The following is a 22,258-nucleotide window of genomic DNA, read 5'->3' on the forward strand; positions in this document are numbered from 1 at the left end:
GAAATAAGGGCAAAATAGTTTCTGCTGGGTATTGAGGGGGTGGGGGGACAGGGAGGGGTCGGAGTGGGTGGTAAGGGAGGGGGTGGGGGCAGGGGGTAGAAATGAACCAAGCCTTGTATGCACATATGAATAATAAAAGAAAAATGAAAAAAATAAAAAAATAAAATAAATAAAAATAAAAATACTACACAATTGCAATGTATTATATAGTTCTTTGGCATCTAACTAAATAAACAATAAAACACTGTCAAAAAAAAAAAAAAAAGATTTCCAAGCTATTTCCCTCCTACAGTTTAGTTGTGGACGTAGTGTGAGTCTAGCTCTCTCCATCTGAACTCAGGAACATCATCAGCTGGACTTTGAGCTGGACTTTGCCTTCAAATCTGAACTACAAGGTACTTAAGAGCTCCTGAGGCTCTAAGTGCTTTAAGGGATACTACCGTGCTTCTCTCAGGCCTCTGGAGACACACAACAGAAGAATGCTAACTCACTAGGTAAGAGGCTGAAAGAGGAATGTGGGGAAGTTTCTTACCACAGGAATCAGAGATCACTGAACGGGCCTGGAGGAACAGTGTCTTTTTCTGTTCGCTGCTGAAGCTAACATAACAACAGCAGTGTGTGATGGGGTCTTTTTGCAGACAGGTGAGCACACGTCACTGCACGGAGTCTAACCCACCTTATAGTCAGCATGGCCATTTCTATTCACTAATATACTGCTGGTGGGCACCAGAATGGATCCAGGACAAGTCACTACTTAACCATGATTTGGTGAATGGATTTAAAGCTTTGTGAATCCTGGGATAAAGGCCACTGGTCCAGTAGCTTCCCAATGACAGCATTCACTCCCCTTTCTCTCAGTTACACATGCCCAACCCTTCAAACCCTGACTGCTCCTCAAATTATGGAGAATTAAGAAATACAGCAAGAAAACTTCTAGAGTTCACTCATAGACAAAAAACTGAGTAAGAAAAAATGAGATACACTTTTTTCTCTTATGACTTAAATAATAACAAAACCTGTTGAAACTCAAATATTGGCAAAGTTGCAGTGAAATACACATTGTCACCCAGTACTGGTAAAAGCTTAAATTAGCAAGGTGAGTTCATAAGAATTTCCTTTTGTATGTATATAATATACATATATTATAAGAGCTCACCTAATGAAATTACATGACCCTTCTGATGACAGTTGTACATTGCTAAGCACTGTATCCCAGAGAAGGAAACAAAGTATATCAGACCCATTCCAGAACTACAGGGGGAGCATACGCAGGTTAATCAATTAGTGTACACCTCAAAAACAAGAAGCAAATCATACCATTATCCTTTTATGTAACCCAGCTCTTGACAAAACACATACCCATAGGAGGCAGTCATTTATGTTAATCAATTACATAAGGACAGGGTAGAAACCTAAATCCTAATGCCACACAAAACTCAAGTAATCACAAAAAGCACAGTGGATGTCAGCCAGCAGAAGAATTCCACCTTCATATCAAATAGCCTTTTTTCCCCCTCTAAATCAGACTCAAGAGGGAGGAGAGAGACCAGGAGAGGGAGCAAGGAGAAGAAAGAAAGGGAAAGGATAGTGAAACATGGAAATTTTCTGGATTAAACACTTGAGCTGGTGCTTTCCATAGTTAATACTTTAAAAATTCCCTTAACACAGTTAGGAGAAAAAAGGAACACGGGAAATGAAATCAAAGAATGGAGCATCTTCACATGAAGGCATACTTTGGTTTTCATCTCATTATTTAGCAGTCAACTCTTTAATAGTCTAATTTTAATATTTCTATGTGGTTTTAGTATTATGTCATAAAAGAAGAGTGAAGTGGAAAAGACAGAGAGTAAAGCCATACACAGATGGCTACAATCACACAGTGGCCTGGGGGATGTCACTTCCTGTTCTAGATCTTGGTTTCACCATCACTAAGTTGAGAAGTCTGGCGCACCCTGGTCCTCTCTGAATCTACAGATCTAAGCACACTTCACTGTGTGGCCACCTGAATATTTGACAACTAGATGGGGCCTGGTTTCCTCTAGTTATAGTGAACCTCCCAGGCATTCAGTAAGCATCCCCACCTAATCAGTCAAGTGACTGTATCACTGATGTAGAGAGAAAATGGCAGATAATCTAAAATCTCACCATCCTTTTAAAACTACTTCAAGAGATGGCTGTATCTCAAGATGTCTAACATACCAGTAGTCATGAGGAAATGGGAGGATGGAATATAAAAACCCACCACTCCAGGCAATAGACCACACATCATAGTCGTAACCACAAGAACCTTAAAATTAAGAGTAATAACTTGTAAGAAGTAATAACTTGAGAAAACAACCCATGATATCTTAAGGACAAGACCTGGAAACAAAAATATTACATAGTACACATGCATATAAATTAGTATCTCTACAAAAAATGGCAACATCCGGGTTCTGATCACTATCAAGTGCTTAGGTAAAGTTACTGATAAAATTTTTTCCTGTATTTTTATGTTTTCCTAATTTCTCTTAGTGACATTTTATAATGGATAAGAATAATCAGCACATTCATATCACCCATGAAGAGGGTATGTTCCTCCTTCCCCCGACACTTGCTTAATTGAGGATCCAAACACCTCTACAATGTACAGTTTTCGTTATTTATCAGTTTCCTAGATGCTTGAAGATTTGAGACCAGCCCCCAAATCTTGAAAACGTTTAATTGTGTTTCAGATTTTTTGAATAAGCGAGAATCTTTGATCCTCTTACTTAATTTGAAAGGTGGGTGAACCCATCAAAGACTACCTATATTAGTATAAGGTAAAGGTGATAGACTGATTTCTGGTTCAGGCTCAAGCCAGAACTTTACTAATCTAAAGAGTATGTTAACTACACGAAGCTGTCATGCAGGTGACAAGAATAAAATCAGCATATTCTATGATACTGAGGTAAAGGTGCCCTCTCTTCATCCCTGACTTTAACTTAAACCCCTAATCACCACGACATGGGATTAGAGAATGGGTGCAAAGGGACGAAATGCATAGGATTTCATTGTGTTTCTCTCATCACAGGCTGTATCATAACCTATACTTCACGTAAGTGAGATTACAAAGTGCTGGGGACAATGTGGTGACATTAATAAATAAGAATGCAGAAAGGTACTACTCCTGAATAAATAAGCAAGCCCCTCTGGTATTAGTGAGTTTTTCCTTGCTGTGACAAAATACCTAGAAGAAACCATTGAAAGGGGGACAGGTATGTTTTTGCCTCACAGTATCAGAGGTTATAGTTCATGGTCGGCTGGCTTCACTGTTTTGGGCCTACTGAACTACTTCCTCCAATCAGGACCCACCCCCTAATGGACCCATTCAGCTATGAACTCATCAATGGATTATTCCTCAGGATGCAATAATTTCTCAACAATGCTACCAGTTGGGGACCAAGCCTTTAACACACAAGCCATTGGGGACATTTTATATCCAACCATAACTCAACCCAATTTTAGTAGGGAGACAGATGGTTACATGAAGTCAGGACACATGGTGGAATTGAATTGCAAGTATTTTTGACTCTTGTTAAGGTTATCAATGACTTCTGCTTGCACAAACTCAATGATCAGGTTTTCATTCTCAACTTGGTGACCTCGTAGCAGCATTTGATACAGCTGACAACTGTCTAAAAGCTTTACTCCATGAGTTTGAGTTAACTACAGTTTCAGAGCTCTTCTAGTCCTTGACCCTTGCTCCTCAATGTCCTCTGATGAAACCTTGTCATGGTGGTATCTTAAGAACTCAGACCTGGGAGATCTTCTGTTCTTCGTCTGTATCACTGCTGCCTCATTGAGCTCCTGCAGTTCCGTGACTTTACATACCTCTTTCATGCTTATAAGTTCTCCATCGATAGTCCCCAACTAGGATATTTCTGGAAGAACTACATATCAAGATGCCCAATAGATATCTCAATCTGGGTGAGTGGTAAATCATTGAAATGTCTGAAATCTATGACTGTTTTCTGGTTCCTGGCACACCTCCATCATTGTGCCATCCTACAGGTTTCCCTAGCTCAGTCAATGCAGCTCCATCATTCCAATGGCTATTTGGATTAAAAACTCTTAGATTTCAACCTGATCCCTCTTTCTTCCTACAAGCAATCCATCAGTAAATCCTGTTGATTATAACTTACCACTCAGACAACAGTCTTGAGTAGTCCTTGACACAACTCTTTCAATCTCATCACCTTTCCACTAGAGAATTATTTGTCTCTACCTTAACTTTTCATCCCCTCCACAGCCATCTTGATCCTGGTCATCAATATATCTCGCTAGGATTATTGAGTGCTTCCTATCAGGCTTCCCACCCAAAGTCTATTTTTCAAGACAAGCTCTGGAGTGATCCATTGAAAGTATGAGTCACTTATTGTCCCAACTCAAAGCCCTTCAAAGGCTCCTGTTTCTCCAAGAGTGCACTGAGCTTTAATGCCTGGCTAGTCTGGTCCTGTTCCTCCTTAACAGTGTCGCCTACCACTCTCCCCTTTAATGGCCTTGCTTTGGCTACTGACCTGCTCTCTTTAGAACATGCCATAGCTGTTCAAACGTCACCAGCTTTACAGTGATGCTTTCCTGGAATCACCCTATTTACAGTCGCAGCCCCTTCCCTCTGACAACCTGACCTCCCTTATGCTCCTCTATTTCTTGCAGACCACCTATCATCACGTTTTAATTTCTGCTGCTTACCTGCCTGTTCCTGCACCCTACAATAATGAGAAGACAGGGCTTGGTAGCTGCTGCTCACTGCTATATCCCCATCATCCACAGCAACAATGTCTAATAGAAGCTCTAAGCCCACCATATGTCATTTTGACAGTATTTTCAAAAGTAAAAAGATACAGCTGAAACAAACTGTAATAATGTATTGTATTTCACCCAATGTATGGAAAACAATCATCTCAACATGTAACCAACAAAAAAGTGATGCAAATATTGTACACATTTTTTTTCCATAGGAAAGTCTCTAAATATTTTGTGGCTTTTTCTTATACAGCACATCTAAGTTCTGGGTGACCACATTTCAAAAACTCAGTAGGCACACGTGGATAGTAACTTCCATACAGAGCAGGGTAGGTCTAGTCCAAGGCCTGGCTCACAGTAGACATTTCATAAACATGTGGTGAATAAACGAATGAAGGAATCCATGTAACCTACCCGATGAATTATTTTACACTGCAAGGATAGTCCTTCTAAGTTGAAAAAGCTTCATTATGTACACATAAAATCCTTACAACATGAGATGTACTGGTTTTTTATGCTATTCTACTGTATGCTATCCTATTTTAAAACATAGTCTTAAGTAAAATCCTCTAAATTGATTCTCTAATTCATAAATTGATCCCAATTTCCACTTTAAAAATCACCAGTCTAAATAAACTTAAAACATGTAAGCAGTAGTGAATGGGTCTGAGGATCTAGCCTTCAGAGACTGCTCAGGATTTTTTGAAAGGGAAACAGACCAACCTGCTGAACATAGAGGACCAGAGGAAAGGGTGGACTCTTAGAACACCAAACCAACCCATGGACTGCAATGGCCATAGCCCAGCTAGGGATGACAGTTTGCTTTTTTTTAATTAAAAGTAATTTTATATAACTTATCACACTGTCAGGTAATTAACAAAACATGTAATTACCTTTAATTGTATACTCCATACATACAAATATACAAAATTCAAGTGGAAATGAAATCTGCATGATTTTCATAATTCAAACAGACTGGATGGGAACAGAGTAGAAAGACTTCAAGACTTCCATTTTTCTCTGCATCACCCCTTATGCAAAGGCCTTGGAATTGTAATAGATCAGATCAGAATGCATAAATGATTCATCTTTGTTTTATACTTACCAAATCCCTATCACCAGAAGTCTTTTAAAAATATACCATAAGCATCACATCCAAACTCAGCCCTGGGCAGTAGTTATTGCTAGAAGCCTCAACTTGTAAAATAAGGATTCTATCACAGATAGTATTACTATTTCTTTGGGATCCTGTTCATTACTACACACTGAGGGGAATGCACACAAGCTTAACATAAATGTGCTACCACTTATAGGGTTTTGCTGTTGTACAGTTACACTTCTAATTTCTTCCTGAGGGTTTTGAATCACCCAACAAAGGGTAATACTTCCTATGTTTCTGTTGAGAAGTTGAAACATCACAAGAAACATCTTCCTGAGATGCTCAGGTGAACAGCTGGGAACCTGGTGCCCTCAGCAGATGAACAGCAAAAACATCATCTTCAACCCATGGATTAAACCATTTGCTATTTGCTTTTTATATTTTTGAGTGTTCACTCTGCAAAATATGGCTACTTGATAATTGCTGCAAATATTGTCTTTACTACTAAATATGCCTTCGTGTACATTTCAACAAGTGGCTTCTGCTTCACAACGAACTCTATTGAGCATATTTCTCTGGAAATCAATATTTAAAAATTTTCCCTTTGAAACTAACATTCAGAAAGAGACAGCTCTTGTTTACAGAGTAACTTAGTTTGGCATTATGGCTAACAATGTTTAAAAACAGCTAACTTAAAATGCAAACATTTAAATCCTGAAGTTTAACTGCTGAGAGGCCTTATCAGTTCTATGCAAAGAACCACATCACGAAAACCAGTAATTTTTCTCAAATTCTCTACCTGCTAGGAACATTTCAAGTCACTGTTTTATTAGATTCAGGAGTAAGAACTCAAAGGGCTTTAAGAAGTTTAAAATTTTACATCCTAGGTAACCCTGAAAATATTATACTAAGAAAAAGAAGCTAGTCCCAAAGGAACACACATAGTATGATTCCATTTATGTGAAATACCTAGAGTAGATGAATCAATGTGGTCAGAGCATAGATTAGTTTTTGCCAAGGGATTGGGGCAGGGGGAATGGTGAATGACTGATAATTAATACTAAGGCTTCTTTCTTGAGTGACAAAGTGTTCAAAAACTAAATAGGATTGTTGCAAACTCAGTGAGCTTTCTAAAAGCCACTGCACTGAAGTGCCCTTAAACAGGTGAATAGTACTGTATGTGAATTATAACATCAATAAAGCTAAAACAAAACAAAACAAATACTAACATGCCTGACAGCAATCACAACAGCATTGGTGTGAAAAGTGCAAGTGTTAAGTTAATATTCCTTATAATGTGGACAATGATCACCCGACACCCCCTCCCTCCTACAGAACCTTTCTTAGGGCCACCAATATCTGTCTTTCCTAATACTCATCATCATCACCATTATTCATGTCTGTCTTCCCTTCTAGAACATAAACTCCATGAGGACAGAGATTATGTTCTTACATGGTGCTATTTTTTTTTCTTTTTTTACATGGTGCTATGATCTTAGCACCTAGCACAGATCCCTCAGTAGACACCTATGTTAAGAATTAATGTATGTGCACATGCAGGGACACTTGTATATATGAATGAATGAATGAAACCACTGGATTGGAGTGATTCCACCAATCAACAAATTATATTCTACAACAGGGACACTTGCATGCCAATGTTTACTGTAACATTATTTACGATAGCCAAGCTATATATATATATATATATATAGAGAGAGAGAGAGAGAGAGAGAGAGAGAGAAAGAGAGAGATCTATCTATATACAGTGATGTTTTACTCAGCCATAAGGAATAATAAGACCATGTGGTTTGAAGGTAAATGCATAAAATTGGAGGACATAATGTTAAGTGAAGGTTCAGAAAGACAAAGGACATGTGTTTTTCTCTCATATGTGGAAGATAGATTCAAAAGAAACATATACACAAAAACATACATGATCATATACAAACTTTTTTATATGTAGATCGTGTTTGTAGTAGTGGAATGACTCTATGGAACTCAGGGAAGGAGGGAAAGGAAAAGAGAAAGAGTATCAACAATATAAAACATAACATCTGTGCAGGAAGAGGATATAATTAGGTATTGAAAGCTGCTGAATAATGGGGGGTTGGAGGGAAGGGGTAAGGCAGAGCAATGGAAGGGATTGAACTGAACAAGGGAAAGTATACTCACAGTGAGGATACATTGAGAAACACTTTAAACCGTGACTTAAAAATTAATATCAAAGATGGCACTATAAAATTGGTATAGTGTGTGAGGGGTACTTGTGGGACTGGGGGAGGGTGAACAAAGGAGATTAAGGTGAGGGAATATGGTTGATGGTCTTCATAAACCAATAGGAAATAGAAAAAAAACTGTATTCTAATTGTCCTCTCAAAGCTGATCTTCAATATTTTCTAGGTTCCTGGCCACCCAGATAGACACTTCCCAGCACCCCTTGAAGCTTGTTTTGGACCATAATCTTACCGATCAAATGTTAAGAGATGTGACATAAACAATTTTCAGCTCTTTGGTTTAAAAGAAAATTGCCTGTTTTGGTGTTTCCTAGAGTGGCAACAGCTTAGCTTCAGGCATGCAGATAAAAAGAGTCCCAAAGGCTGAGAAAAACTGCCCAGCCAAACTAGACTGGCTAGAATGCTGTACAAGAGAAGTAAGTAAGGTTCCATTTCATTTAAGCATGTAAGGGGCTCTTTGTTGTATCTGCCTAGTCTCTACCCTGATGGTTATAATCCAGGCATGAGTTTGTTGCATTTGTGGGGGCAGAGAGCATTCCATTGGATCATACAGCCATCTAGTAGCCAGTGCAGCCATCTAGTTATGCAATGAGGACTTCCTTCCACTGTCTTCCCAACAACGTCATGAATTGATAATTATATAATTCAAATGCTCCACGTTACTAAAAGATCCTTTGAATGGGGCCAGCTAAGAATTATTACTGTCATTAAATGAACACTTAAGCACGGACTCTCAAAGGAACAAATAAACACATTTCAAATAGGTGGACATCATTTTTACTATCATTTTGCTTTATTTATCATTTGCAGTGGTAAGGATCAAACACAGGGCTTTGCACATGCTAGTAGGCAAATACTCTATCACTGAGCTACGTCCCCAGCCCTAATTTTATTTTAACCAAGAAATAATTTGCAATATGTAAGATGCAACGAATGAAGTCTTTTAAGTATGCATTATAGTCCCTTCATTTAACATGAAAGAACTCAATTGGGAGTTGGGGAGAAAAATTACGATGATTAATTACACTTTCTTTTAGATTTTTTTTAACTTTATCAAAAATAAGTTGATCATTTTTTTCTAAACTGAAGCAATATGTAAAATGTGAAGCTTGCCTAATGTTTTAAAACTTCATAATCATATGGGCTTGATGATTATCTCCAGCTCTCAATACCATTAAGACCTGAGTGCAAAATGGTCACTTTTACATATTGCGTTTGTGTTTTGAGGACAGTGTGTGGGGGTGCACTGCCAGTGATGAGAAGTGGAGAGAATGCCACATGGAGCTCTCTTAAATCACCAGGCATGGCTGCCACAAAAGAATGACATCAGTATCACTGTGACCAGAGCTAGTTCTCTTTTCAGTTTCCATCTTGACATTCTAGATGGCCCTTGGTAAATTACTTCTCATCTCCAGGGCCACTTTCCCACTCTGTAAAGCATGGATTATAATAATTGCCAGCCACCGCTCAGGAATGCCAGCCACCGCTCAGGAATGCCAGCCACCACCCCTTTTATAAAGCACTCAGATCTACTTGGGAGAAAATTGTTATATCACTACCAAGTAGGATGACTGTTATTTATGATTCTTCAAACCTTTGAATCTAAATTTTTAAAAATGGCTTTGTCAGAGATGAATTTGCCTGGCCACTTTAATGCCCGTAACTAGGCACAATGATTTGCATCAATACTGACTGTTAACAATCCCCAGATTTTAAATTTGGGGCATAATATTTACTGAGAAGCTCCTACTCTCTGAAATCCACATCCTGTCATGTGAATGATGTGCCTTCCTTTTCCCATTGCTGTTTAGCAAAGTCTTCTTTTTGAGGCTCATTCATCAGTAAGAAATATTAGCCATTATGCTCACTTTATATATCCTTCATTCATTTTGTATTCCTAGCAAAGCTTTATTCTCTTATTGTATACAAGAGATCAAGATTTGTAACAGTTTGTCTTTGCAAAATCCTTGAGCTTGTTGAAAGGTAAAAGCTACATATTTGGTTTTCTTATTTGAGTCTATACATCCTAACTAATTAAAAAAAAAAAAAAAAAAAAAAACAAGCCAGGAGCCAGTGACTCACGCCTGTAATCTTAGCTACTAAGGAGGCGGAAATCAGGAAGAACACGGTTCAAATTCAGTCCTGGGCAAGTAGTTCATGAGACCATGTCTTAAAAAAAAAAAAAAAAAAAAATCACCAAAAAGGGCTGGTGGAGTGACTCACATGGTAAAGTGCCTGCCTAGCAAGTGTGAGGCCCTGAGTTCAAACTCTAGTGCCACAAAAACCCCCAGAGATTCGGTTCAAAACAAAGATGGAATGGATATGGCAAAAGAAAAAAAAAGTTAAGTAATAACATGATCATTGGAGAGAGTAAAAGTGAAAATTATGTACAAAGACAACAGCAAAAGCAGACATTGAGGAAGACAACACAGACTGAGAAAAAACTTACTGTGAGCGCTCCAACAGTCAAGTCAAAGAGAGGAACTACATGGATCCACTACTCAGCTTTCATTGAGTCATGAAAGGAGGCACCCAGAAAATAAAACATTTTTAGGATCCAGAAATTTTACAAGAGGAAACTTATTTTCAGGATATTAAATGACTTAACAGATATGCACTTGACACTGATTATGAAGAAAGCTTTTAAAAATAAAAAAACATGGAGTATCTCTCAGTCCATGCGAATGACAAATTCTTGGAACAATGTTTTTTCCCCAAATTTTCCCTCGACCTGTGATATTTTTATGTTTGAATAATATCATGGAATTGGTGGGGGGTGGGAATCACATTTTCGTCTTTAGGTAACAAGTGTAACATGGACACTATAAAGATACAAAGTCAAAAAAGAAAAGAACTCATGCTCCCAGGTGACTACAATGAAAATCCACAGATGAAGCTCTTATTTGGAGTTGTGGGGATAAGATAAGTGTCAAGCTCAACTTTTCTCCCTCTCCCTCTTTCTCTCTCATATGTGGGGTGGTAGGGACCAAACCCAGGGCCTCACAAATGCTAGGCACACAGAGTCACACCCCCAGCCCTCAACTTTTCACCTTTTCAACCACTTTTCCAGCTTTGTTCAATGACAACTTTTAGCATTACCAGTAACCCTTGCTAACAGCGCGAGATGAGTTCAGCACCTGGCAGGACTTTGCACATGGAGCATCATGGATTCTGGGCCCCTCTGAGAGATGACAGAGACTACAGACAGCAAATCACAGTAGAAGGATTGACTGTGACCAAGACTGAATGGCCTGCAAAGCAGCAACATTTGCTAGATGGCGTTTGAAAGAGAAAGTTTGCAGACCACTAGTAGAAACTAAGTTTGGAAACCAATTCACAGCCAATGGAAGTGCTTTGCCAGATTTTGCTGTGGGTGGCAAGCCCAAGTATCAGTTGGGCTCAATCCCTTCTATGCTGGAACATCTGGGCTTGATGTTCCTCTTTGAAGGACTATCAGGTACTTCCCACAAAGGTTTAATTTAAACAACACAGTGAAATAAGGCAAGTCTGATTTTTTGTTTGTTTGTTTTGGTGCAAATCAAATATTCCAGGATGCAACTATAAAAGCAAAATTATTCCTTTACAATGCATTCTAGAACCAAAAATTCTATATGAAATTGAAGACAAAACTGATCGATCTTCACATCATGAAAGCTCTACAAAAAACTTTGCTAAAGAGTAAGGAGTCTGTATCTTACAAATAAATTTTAATTTAGCAAAATCTGAGAAAAGCCTTTACTCGGCCACATCAGAAAGTAACTGACTTTTAAACAGACACAGGTCTACTAAATGGAATGAAACTATTAAAGCTAAGATTCAAAAATGAACCAGAGACACTGCTACTGGAGAAACAGCAGACGTTAAAACGGCCCACAAGCTTATCTCGCAGAAGCTTATCACAGCCTTTATCAGAGAAATACTTTTGAAACCAAGTAAATACGTAGCAACCAGAACCATTTTAATTGGAGTGCTTTTTCATCTGCTCCCCCCACTCAAAAAAGTGAATTTGAGAAAATTAAATTTGGCTTTAATTCATCAAGCTACATTAGTCTCTGAAAACTTCTAATTTTAAAATCAAGTACTCATTTGATTTTCAAGCAAGGTCAAGAGAACAAGGCAGCCTAGCGCTGACATTACAGAGGGACGGGCCCCAGTCTCCTCAGCAGCTACATCAATGTGGCGTGTTGCTATGGTGCCTGGCTATTAATTTCTGAAAGAAGTTGATTATAAAGCCGCCAGAGGAACATCAATTGGATGACACCACTTCAGCACAGAACACTGCCATGCGTTATTCTTGTTTATGGCAAGTTAATTTTATGAATCACCACTTTTGTGATGTGAATATTCCTTGCTAACTTTAAAACTACCAAATCAATAAGCAAAAATTAATTAAAGTTCAGCTTCAACAATTGGGAAAGTTTGATATTATTTGGGGGGAAAATTGTGAATTTATGGGCTGTTTTCTAAGTGCAATCTTTGAAGGATTCTACAATATGCTACATATCTTACACACAAATAAGCACACAGGCATTTCACAAGTACAGACCAAAACCAACCAAATTCAACAGCCTCGAAGGTGACAAGGACAGATGTAGACTTAATTCCATTCATCCCATTTGCATTTACCTTTTCTGGCTTCCGTAAAGCAATCTTCAGTTACAGTCACCTCAAAAGGTCACTTTTCACCCTGAAAACAAAAGAGAACATCGAAATCTGAATGTCAGGCGAAGGAGCACCACTTCTGCCCAGAAGCAACACAAGCCAAACAACACAGGAACTCAGTGACAGCCACTGGCAAATGACTCTGAGAAATTCATAAAAACAACTCCCGAATGTCCACTTATCTGGCCCACAAGTTCAAGACAACAAAATCAACTTGGGTGGAAAAAGTCAAGGTGAAACATTTCAAATTTTACATATGAACTTTTTCTCATATTGCCTGTAATATGAGAAAAATTTATTTTCATGTGGAATAATATATGACTCATAGGTCTTTGTTTTTGGAAACCAGACTGCTACTTGAACATGTCTCTGTTTGGTTAACATCCACACGTCTAATTTCATTAGGGCAGAGGCTTAGTTTTTTCCTCTTCAGAAGACATCTAGACATGTAGACAAGATGCTTTATGCCACTTTGGACCTTTCACAATTAATAAAAGCACCTCAATTTTCAGTTTTTTGGGGGTGGGGAGGTTAATTGCTGGTGAAAGCTGGTCACAGAGTGTTTTTCACTTGGAATATATCTACCAGATCTACTAAGTTAAATAAAAACGGTTCACATCAGATGAAATAAACAATTGAAATCAAACTTCCTAAAACACAAAGAGCATGGAACACATTTTACCCTAAATCTACCCCTGCATCTGCATACTCCCTTATGCAAAACATTGTGTTATCCTCTAAGAATCATTACAAGCTGCCTCTTTCTACGCATGGAACTGGATCAACATATGGCACAAGTGAAAAGAAAAACATTTTGTTTATTAATTTAGATCAAGTTACTAACAGGGTACAGGATCCATCCCACATCCATTGGCCAAATGCTCCAATAATTTTTTTAGGGTGGTGAAATCTTATCATCTCACTCACACGTTAATATCCTTTTGCTCACTCTTCAGAACAATATGTAATGAGGTGGTTTTAATTTTATGTGACTAGATCCCTGCTTCTCCTTCTGCTGTCAGCCTTGAATGTGGAAAGACAAACACCATTGAGTAGAGTAAAATCTTCCTTCAGTAGGGCTAAAAAATTTTCAAGAGGCACTTTGGTGCGTACTATCTTTGAGGAATTGATCCGAGGCCAACTTAAGACATTTCCACCAGCAAGTGTATGCAGATTCTTGCCACTAAGATTGGAAAAAGATGCCGGCTCTGAGTGAAATCATAATTTTCATGTTTACTGTAAGAGGAAATGGGAGGTTTTCACCATAAATGTTCACCATTTGGGTGGGGGAAAACCCTAGAGCTCTGGGACTTAAAAAATTACTATCCTGCAACCTGCCCAACACCTTTTTGTTTTTACACAAAACAATTCAAATTGAAAATGAAAATCGTGTGTTTTACTGCTGATGTGTGTCTCTGGATGGGTTCGCCAGTGGTGAGAGTCTCTTGTTTCAGGGCAAATGATGATAAGAAAGGAAAACAGAGCAATGATGGTCAGACCCTCAGGGTAAAGCAGAAATGAAAAAAGCAGTTCCCACTCCACATGAGTGGGAGCTCCCTAGGACACAGGACAAGACATGGCAGTAGTACCTTCCATACCAGAAGTGCTACCATACCACTCAGCAATTTTCTTTTTTGCAGTATGGTGGATCCAATTCAGGGTCTCCTGCATACCAAACAAGTGCTCTACCTCTGAGCTACACCCCCAGCCCTCATCAAATCTTAAATCAAAGCCAAGTGAACTTTGGCAGACCTTACTCAATTCAAAGCAAAAAAGCCCTTTTCTCCCTCCTTTTTCCTCAACATGATCTTGGTTGCATGCACACTAAACTAATTTATGTTTATCTATTGAGCTGTGCCTATTTTTGCACATTTGGCAGTCAGAACTCTAGCATTAGATTTTGCAATGCAGATGAGATTTGCTATCATATAGGCCTGGCAAAATAAGTGGACCTCATTAAAATTTAATTTTTAAAAGAAAAAAAAACTGCTGAAAATGCCTACTTCGGATAAAGTTATCTCTAGGACTACGTTAGAACCTGCAGAAGATTTCCAGGTAAGCAGGAGGCCTATTTCTCTACTCACCTCCCTACACAGTACAGTAGGGAAGCAAACACAGAGCAACAATAGAAGCTGGTTCACCCTCAGATTTTAAGTGTAATTTTTTCCTGGGGGCTATGGTTAAAAAAAAGCATTAATAACAACAAAATTATACAAATGACCCTCCAAGTTACACATACTCAGGTAATTCAAAATTGGCCACATTTAATTTTCATTTCTATATAAAAAATCAGCAGTGAGATGTAAACTCTATTCCATAAATTTTAATGCACACGTACACTTGACCACTCATTAATTCATTTCTGTTGATTTTAGTTTTCAGAAAAAAAGTATCCATTAGCAAAGTAATCTGAAAGATATTTTTCTAGTTTTGCTGAGAAAAGATTAATAGTTCAACAGCTGTTTGCCATCATGCTAAATTAAATGAAATGTGTCAATATAATGGACAAGAAAATTAGGGGGTAGTGCTGGGGCCTGAGTAGGCATCAGTAGGAGCTTAGAAGAATCAGAAGTCAACTAGAAGAAAAATGTGCATTTCACTTTTTTTCAATGCATAAAACTTCCGTTTCCAAAACTGTATTTGCTACCTTTCAGTTGCTTTTAGCGATCAAATCTATCAACTATGTACCTGTATGTTCGTTGACAGCACAAGCATGAGAACTAAAATTAAACCACTGTGTAAAGCTTTCAAGTTAAAAAAAAAAAAAAAAAAAGAATCCAAGGTCAAAGAAATATATTTTCCCCTCCAGCCCACATGTCTTCTTTTAAAAAATGCTGTCACCACATTGCCAAAGATACAGTAAACAAAATTAATTACATTCCTTTCTGTCATTCTCTACAGCAGTTAAGATCCTGTAAGCACCAGCATTGTTCCATGGTCTCTTCACTGATTGCAATAGTGTCATCTACCTGAAGCTACATGGTGACCACCCTTCAGCTGCCACCTGTAGGGTCAGAAGCCTAACTAATCTAGGTGCCTTGCTCTCTCCTCCATTATGAAGGTTATTATGTTATTACAAGTCCTCAAGGTGGCACTTTCTATGGACCTGTTTTGCCTGTCATTGAATCTGTGATTATAATACAAAGCGTTCATTGGCAGGTGGCACTTGGAACTGAGTGGCAGGTAAGTGTGGAGGTATGATCTGTTTCACAAGGCTGAAAATGAACAACATATACCCTATTTTCCCATCTAAATTATCCTCCCCCCACCCCACCTTTTCTTTTGTGGCAGCTAAACTAAATGAAGGGCACCAGGTTTTCTGCCTTGTGGTTCAAGTTACTCAGTCATGCAAAAGCAACTCATCTCAAACTTCTGCAAATGCTGGCAGAGAACCACTGTGAGCTGGTCCCACTAGGGACACATGAAGATGAGCAATGCCAGACCTGAGTCCTGGGCTTGGGGAGTGGACCCTTTCCTTCTTTGAAGTTCAGGAACATGGCTGAAATTCTGCATATACTCCCAAATCCTCCAACTGAAAGGCACAGGCTTCACTGTGAGAATAGGTCCAAATGGGTCAATTTTCAAGAGAGCACTGCCTCTTTAAGTAGTCAATCTTAATTCCTTCTGGCTTTCCAGTCTTGTTTTTCAGTGATTTCTTAGAAAACAGAAGGATATCAACACATATTTGATTAGTTAAAAAATAATAATACAAGGGTCATCTTATTTTCTGCACTTATGATAAGAATATCCTTTCAGAACTCAATCCCAGTGGGCTTGTTTTTTTTTCTCTGCTCCCAGAACTTCAAATATTGAGTCAGGTTTACAAAAATTAATAGGAAGGAAAGAAAAAACAACACAAGAAAAGAAAAAGAGGAAGAAAGAAGGTAAGAACAAAAAGAGAAGATAAAACAATGGAGAATGAGAAGCAGGGAAGGATGCAAGAAAAAAAGAAGAAACTACTTTGCAAGCCACCATGCAGGCTGCTATGAAAATATGACATCTCCTTTACTTTCTCTCCCAAAGAATTATACTACTTTAGCTCTATCATTTACCAAATCCTGGTCCTATTCCTGAAAGTAACATTTTATTTCCTTTTTCCTAATCCTCTGGGACCCTTACAAATCAAAGTGCCTGACTATGGCGGTCCATTCTAGTAACCAACAATGGAGCAAGCCTTATGGCACACACAGGAACCCCAGCCAAGGCTGCCCTTGAAATCTCTTTAGGCTGGAAGCCCCCCCCAAGGAAAGACACATCAGGCTCATTTGCAAAAATGACTCTCTCTCTCTCTCTCTCTCTCTCTCTCTCTCTCTTACCTTCCAACAAAGTAAAACCCTGGTCATGGTCATGTGGAAATATTTTATAGGTATCCTTTAACAGTCTTTACATGTTGAAACCCAAAAACAATATTTGCTGTTTTGCCTTTGAAGCTCTAACAAAGCCTTTGTTTTAGATTTACCTTTAGTGTGCAATAAGAGTTAATGATCAAATCCATCCCAACCCCCACAAATGTTAAACAAAAAGATAAAAGAAATGCAAATAGCTATTGTCATGGAAAGTTAAAGTACCTGTCTGTATTTTTAAGTGAAAACTATTATCTCTATCAATCAAAATTTAAGAATACAATAGCACTAATCACAGAAGGTGCTCTGATGGAGTTACTTTCTCTGATAAAAAAAAAAAGTATTTTTCCTCTTAAAAACCGAGGATAAAAGTCATATACTTACAATTAGATAGGGTATTTGTAATTTTATTATTAAAAACCCTCAGCAGCCTCACTGTTAATAAATGCTTCTAAGTCTCTAGACTGATTTGTACCCAAGAAGACCCAAGTTCCCACATACTTGAATAAGGTTGATGAAATTTTATTTAAAAATTCTCCCAGTTTCCAACCTGTGGGGGAACAGCACACTCTTCCGTTGAAAAGAGTTACTCAGACAGAGGCCCCAGTCAACTGGCAAGGAAAACTTGCAGACCCTGGCCACAATTTTCCTGTACCCTGAAATATCAGCACAAAGGACACAGCTTCCTTGGACGGTTCGCCTTGTTTTTTTGGGACAACTTGTATTGTGAGAATAAACATCCTGACCTCAAAAAGAAAGTAGAATAGCCCATCCTAACCCAGGACGATCTGAGGGCACAGGGCAGCAATTTCTGAGTCCTTCTTTTATATACATAATTCACTTTTTAAGAGACTACGTTATCCTCTGAACGTGGTGCTCTCGAAAGACAGTACAAGAACAAAACCTAGCAAGACCCCAGCTAGTGAAACAAACAGCTCAAGATGAAAATTCCTAGAGCAAACAGTTAAGCCAGGGTGCCATTATGCAGACAGAGGCTGGATGGATGTCTCCTCCAAGGTGGGGCCCAGAGACTGTCATTTTACCCCCGCAAGATCAGATTTCCTTCCCTTTCCACCGCCTCTCTGAGCATCATGGCCAGCCCCTCCAGTGTGCTATTAATATCAATGAAGGGACGATTCCATTTCCACACAAGAAAACCCTTCCTATTCCAGCACACACCGTGGGGAGGACCCTGGCCCGGTTAACAATACAGCAGCAGAGTTTTGCTGCCTCCTTACAGTTCACTCTTGCACAGGGTTTGAAGGCTTTTAGCAAACAACGATCACATTATCTGCAGGATAGTGACAAAACAGGATTTGTTAGGACAAAGAATAAGAAAGCTGCTCTCGCTCTGTCCCTTTGCTTTTGCATTCCCTCCAGTCCCCAAGAGCTTCTCTCTGTCAGTCCAAAATCCAGCCACATTTCCTACAAGGTAGAGACACCTGTACTGGGCTATTTCCAGGCAGCCAACAACTGACAACGGGCCAGGAAACCAGGAGGTGCCCATAAGGGCAGCAAAGTGCCCCCTCTGGCATTGGTAAAATAAAACAAAATGATCACCTTGGCTTGGCACACACTTACCCCGTCATGTTGAAGAGGCAAAGCTTTTGGGGCAGGAGAGGCAGTTTTCACACAACAGAAGAAAGTTGAGAGTTGGGAAGGGAGAAAGTACAGGCACTGGGAAGCCCTGGACTCTCTGGGCTCCCAGGCTGGCTGGCGGCAGAGAGAGGAAGGACTGAAGGTATGTGGCTAAACACAACAAAAGCCACTGCCTTACTCTAGATTAAATATGCAGGAAGAGGCCCCTTTGCATAAACACAAACACTCAGCAAATGAATAACTGGCTCAATCAGACGCCCGCTGTGCCTTCTACCTGTCCTCACTCTGAGAAGAGACACTGCCTCTTGCAGGGGACAGGACTAAACAGGAGACCCTTAAATGCTATGTTGCTATAATAACAATTAAAATGAATTGCATTCATTAGTAATTGAGAATTCACTCCTGGGGGGTGGTCATGGGGGGGTGTAATGCTATTGTATTCCCAGCTACTCCAAAAAGAACTTGGCACACTACATATCCCCTGAGTTCTGCAGTGGGCTGTATTTAAAGCTCTAATGTTCAATCACTTTCAAGCATGCAAATGGTTGAATCTTAATTTAAGGTGAGCTTTGTCACACTATAAACCCATTTTTGTGAGCCTGTACTATAGAAAGATATATTTTTATACATTAATAAAAATGTTAATATATAAAATACATATACACACACCTGTACATGCATATATGTACACTCACACATAAATACACTTATGCATATGTAAAGAGAATATACACACACATACAATATGACTTAACTACACTTTTTAGTTTGCTAATCGTTGGAGGAAAATAATGTGAGTCTTCCCAAAATATATCCCAAATGTCTGCCTTGCAAATGTCACCAACCCATGGCCAGTCATTTAAAAACATTACCCATATATTAGGAAGGATGCTTTTAACTGAATATCCTCAACCACTTATCATTTCAATTAAATAACATAATTATAGTCAACAATTTTCTCCATTTCGCCAGAAAAATGTGCCATAGCTCAACATAATTAGTCCTTACAATCCAGGAATTTGAGCAAGAGGAAAAACTTGCTGGTGCTTGGGAACTCCCTGCTGCCTTTCCTCAGACTATGGAAACAACTTCCACTGACCTCTTTACTCCCTGGGTTCTACATGTTGGTCTTAGTAACTTAATTATCTTTTAATAAATTTAACGGTATTAAATGATTTCGATTGAAGCATAAATAAGATTATGTTCGTCTAGTATTTTGTAATGCCACGCAGTCCTGTGGGGGTGGAGCCAGGACTGCTGCGCTGTATTATTATTTGGACTGAGATATGGATCATTCCCAACCCCAGAGAAAGCACCTCGATTTTCCAAGCCAAGCGAAATTAGGAGACCTTCTATTTCAAAATCCAATTTTATTAACATATCATTCTGTTGCAAAAATAAAAGATCAGCACTGAAAAGTTTTTTTTTAATATCACAAACAAAAAAGCTGACTTCAAACATATATCATGGCAGTTACTGGAGGAAAGAGAAACAAAATAAAAAGGATTCCCACAGCCTCAAAGAATAAAGCATGGGTTCTCTAGGAGGGGCTCCCAGGGAAACTAAAGAGTCTGACTTGGTTCACTATTTCGCCTTGAAGTGACCTTTGAAATAGGGTGTTAGACAACGGCCTCTATGGACAATAGTGATCTAACCTTGACGCAAACAAACCATAGAACAAAACTTAATCAGTACATCACTGTGAAAAAGCCTTTGTCCATCCCCATGGACTTCTAATGACTGTTTTGGCAGTTCTGGGGGTAGTTCTATTTCTCAGCTCATCCGTATCTCAAACTGGTTGAGCAAGCTAATGGAAGTGCTGTTAGTGTACCTGGCCACTGAATATATTGTATTGTCATAGGGACTATCTAATTCCATACATATTAGATACTGTACTGGCTATTAATGCTCTAACGGGGACAGTGAATTAAAGATGACAATGCAGGTAAGGGATCCACACACTGTGGCCCAGCTAAGCCCTTGCTGGAAGAGTGCAGGAGACAGGAGCAACCAACACGGACATGGGGATTGTGACAAAAATCCGTATGCAAGCCTTAGATGCTGAGTGACACATACTGATGCACAGTCGAAGATGTCACAGCGGCACTCGCTGTAAGCTTGAGAGAAAATGGGGGTGGGGGGAGTTGTGGGGACACAGTTGCAGTCAGACCTCCAGAAAATAAACAGGGTGTACAGTTTCAAAGGCTTCAGACACAGACATTTCATTGTTCAAGCCAATTATCAGCGGAAAATAATAACAACAGATGGATTCAGAGTCACTGACTTTTCATATGCACTTCATCTCCGCAGAACAGATGATAAAACGCAAGAGCTATCTCAAAAAGGCAAAACATCTTGCAGTAAAAGAACTCTACAGTCCAGATGGGGACCTTCTAAGGCTGCTGATTATCTTCTTATAATGTTGTAAGATAGACTTACTAAAACATTTCAAGAACTGATCAGATATGATGCGTACAATGGCTTCATTATTGGAAAGAGTCGCCTCAGACTTATGACCAAGCCTGGCAGGGATTTCAATAAGGTTAGGATGGTAAGTTTCCTGTTTCCTCATCAGAGACTACAGGTTCCAACTCAAACTGGAAATCTGTACACCAGGGGACAATAACCATGGCCCACGGAAACTGCATTTGTGCTCTTCCCTCATGTGAGAATGGCAAGAAAGATAAACTAGGACTGTGAAAAGGACATTAGATTACTCTAACGCATTCCTTCATGATGGGAAAAGGGGAAGAAAAGAGTTCTAAAGCCATTCCTCATTAAAAGCACTCGGTGATAAAATATCAGCCCTTACATACAGTCAGAACATCTTAAATATTCCTTGCTACTGGTGATTGCAAAAGGTAATTTGCTTTTAGTAGGAAATAAATATAAATTTCAATGGTGGTGTGATAAACAGTTCTAATAAATGCAAGCAAAAGACTCAGGCAAAAAAAATTCACCAACCTGCAGTAACCCACTCTCATAAACTTCAACACCACCAAATCCAGCCCATTGATAAAACTCAATAAACAGATAAACCAGGATCTGAGAACCCATAATAAGAAATGGAAAAAGTTAAAATTCTCTAATCAGGCCTCATTCCTGCCGGAATAAGGTAGCTGTTCTATCTGTCTTTCTGTTAATCTAACTTCACCCATCTACCATCAATTTCACAGAAATCCTTCTCAGAATTGAGATAAAATACACTTAAAGTCACTGTGCTGAGTAAAGAGCTGAGCCTCTCACTATTTACCAACACACTTAACATTTAAAAAAATATTTTAGTGAACACGCTGTTGACTTCACAAGTTTATAACGTAAGTTAAAAAAAAAAAAAATTCCAAGCGAGGATTTCTTTCAAAGTACTCTGACAAAAGTAAATTCGTAGCAGAACATACAGGCACGAAGAAAATATCGCCAAGGGCAAAATTCTGCAACTGCTTTAAGAAGCAAACAGGAACACAAAAGATGTGTAATGCAGCCATCTGGCTCTCCTCATAGGATATCAGTGCCTCAACTTTATCCCCACCCCCTGAGCCAGCCCACACCAA

The 22,258-nt window shown here is 39.0% G+C and overlaps 1 protein-coding gene across 13 annotated transcripts in view; it reads right to left on the reverse strand.

Moving 5' to 3' along the window:
• Positions 1-22,258, reverse strand: part of Foxp1 (forkhead box P1) — a 414,133-nt gene that overhangs the window by 297,480 nt on the left and 94,395 nt on the right. For 9 of the 13 annotated variants that reach the window (XM_074044240.1, XM_074044238.1, XM_074044237.1 and 6 more), the window contains one exon: positions 12,730-12,790. The gene's annotated coding sequence lies outside the window, so the exon portion shown is untranslated. Of the gene's footprint in view, positions 1-10,552; positions 10,609-12,729; positions 12,791-16,208; positions 16,421-18,689; positions 19,328-22,258 lie in introns of those variants that run through there. The other 4 variants (XM_074044235.1, XM_074044234.1, XM_074044232.1 and 1 more) reach the window with 4 other exon arrangements.

This window comes from Castor canadensis, chromosome 10 (assembly GCF_047511655.1).
Source record: "Castor canadensis chromosome 10, mCasCan1.hap1v2, whole genome shotgun sequence".
NCBI lineage: Eukaryota > Metazoa > Chordata > Mammalia > Rodentia > Castoridae > Castor > Castor canadensis.